Source organism: Neophocaena asiaeorientalis, unplaced genomic scaffold (genome assembly GCF_003031525.2).
Source record: "Neophocaena asiaeorientalis asiaeorientalis breed wild unplaced genomic scaffold, Neophocaena_asiaeorientalis_V1.1 scaffold461, whole genome shotgun sequence".
In the NCBI taxonomy this organism is placed as follows: domain Eukaryota; kingdom Metazoa; phylum Chordata; class Mammalia; order Artiodactyla; family Phocoenidae; genus Neophocaena; species Neophocaena asiaeorientalis.
In genome coordinates this window covers 1073756-1076010 of record NW_020173230.1, presented here as the reverse complement: position 1 = coordinate 1076010, position 2255 = coordinate 1073756, and the positions used below count along the sequence as shown (strand labels likewise).

Genomic DNA, 2255 nt, shown 5'->3' with positions numbered 1-2255 from the left:
CAAAGGCACAGGTAAAAGTCTAAACAAAGATGTGCTGAGCGCAGGAGGGTTGGGCAGATGGGTTCACAGCATCTACTTATTTACCAAACACATGTTACCCAACAGGCAGGTGCTGTGCTCAGCGCTAGGAACGTAAACCTGCCTGGGGATACAGGCACCTGAAGGCACCAGGCCTGTGCATGGCAGGGGCTCAGTCAAGTTCAGCCAAATGGATTTATAAATGAATGAATGAGTGAGTCTAATAGAGGAAACAGAATTTAAACATCTAAATGTACTCAGGGTGGGAAGGGGGCTTGAGCTACAGAGGAGAGAGCAGTGAATTCAATCTGTGAGCAATCTGGTAAGGCTGCCTGGAGGTGGTGGCACTTGGTCCAAGACTGAAAAATTGAGTAGAGTTTTAAGGACTGGAATAGGCCACAAATCAATATATATATGTATACCCAGAAGTAAGGTGGATATTTCTGAGAAGTCTGCACAAGACCAAATATAACCAGATTCGGGAACACTGAGGCATTTTTATATATGTCAGAAGGGTCACACCAGATATGGGTCCCAGAGGGTGTCCTGGAGGGGAGGTGAACTGAGGGCTGAGCTCAGTGCCTTTTTTTTCATCCTGGAGTAGCTTGGCTCAGGGCCAGAACTTGTGTGGGAGGCATTGTCCCCTTGGGGTCACACTAGCCCACTGGATTGCCCCACCTTCATCAGGGTTGTAGTCACATGAATAAATAAACCAAATTAGGCATTTCTGGGCTAGTGGTGATTTGGGGGTGAAATATGATTGTATCATGTTTCTACCTGCAGCCAGAGTACAATGGAGGCTCCCTCCAACCCACACAGGTCCAGGGGGCTGGCACTCTCGGGAAGGTTGGGCCATCGCCCGGCCAGGACTCAGCTCATGGACGCACATACAGAGTCGCTCCACGTGGCCCGTGTCTCCCTCCTGCACTCAGCGCTTTCCAGGTAAGGGTTTCAGGAGGCGGAGGGATGCGGCGGGGTCTGCTTTTGCTCCAAGCTCCAATATCGTGGGAAATTTTCACCCATCAAAAGAGAATATACAAAGACACCCAGCATCTGTCAACAAAAAGATTAATCAGTAGTCCATCTAAGAAAGAAATGGAAAATTTTACTCCAGCCTACCTGAGGATTATAAACCAGGAGACAGTCTTTTAGAAAGCTCTGAGGACTGTTCTGCCTGCTAGAGGTCAAAGCACAGTTATATAAGTTTTTGGACAAAGGTTTATATATCAACTGACTTATTATTGACAGTTTACACAATCCAGATCTGCATGTACAAAGCAAGCAGTGGGTCATGGTTCACGTGGCCCCTTCCAAGATTAAGAAGGAAGATTATCTCCTAAAGAGGTCTGGTTAGTGCACCTACACAGTCCACACTAAAGGGGAGGGAGGAGGCCCAAACAGGCAAATAAAAATTCTGTTTAAATTTTTCTCGTCTTGCCATAAAATAAGAATTTTATTTCATCACATCTATTGGCATCTTGCAAAAGGATACTTTTTTAAGGTAAAATAATGACTCATACAACTATAAAATGAACACCTGCCAAAGATCTTATTTAATTCATTAATTAATGAGGGAACTAGTAAGATGTTACTGATGGTTTAAAGGAGAATTGAAAGAATCACAATAAAGGACTCTGAAATGAATTTGCAAATAGATGCAAAACCAGTCTGTCCACAGGGCGGTAATAAATTGCTTTCCAAGAGCCGGACTTCATTTGCATTTCGATGGACAGGAATCATTTGCATCATTATCAATGTTCTACAACTTACAAGTTGTAAAAAACCACAAAGACAGTGAAAGGCAGAGATAACGGAAGGGTGTGCTGGGCAGGCCACGCAATCCTCTTTCTTGCCTGATAAGCTGCTCCCATAAACTCTGCCTTTTCCACGGGTGGACCATCTGGGCCTCTGAGCCAGGTCTTCCTCTGGGCACCAGACCATCTCTCCCACCAACCATGGTCCTCACTTCAGCAACAGGCCCTCTGTCTTCTGCGACATCATCACTTTTGTGACGGCTACGGGATCATTCCCAGCAGCATTAAAACAAGCTGTTCTATCTCCTGTCAAAAAAAAAGAAGAAAAAATGTTTTTAAAGGAAAGGGGAAAAAAGAAATCCCTTGATCCCACTTCTTCTGAAAGCTAGCACTTCTGTCGTTGCTCTTCTTTGTAGTAAAACTCTGAAAAGTTCTCCACATTCTCCCAGCTCTGTCCCTCTCTTCCTATGCTCTCTTAAGCCC

General features: G+C 44.9%; 1 long non-coding RNA gene across 1 annotated transcript; it reads right to left on the bottom strand.

The window, feature by feature from the left end:
• Positions 1-499: 499 nt before the first annotated feature.
• On the bottom strand, positions 500-1858 carry LOC112399850 (uncharacterized). The gene is made up of 2 exons (XR_003003326.1): positions 1138-1858; positions 500-1071 (listed from the first exon to the last, which is right to left on the bottom strand). It is a non-coding gene; the product is annotated as an uncharacterized LOC112399850 (long non-coding RNA).
• Between the last annotated feature and the right edge of the window lie 397 nt (positions 1859-2255).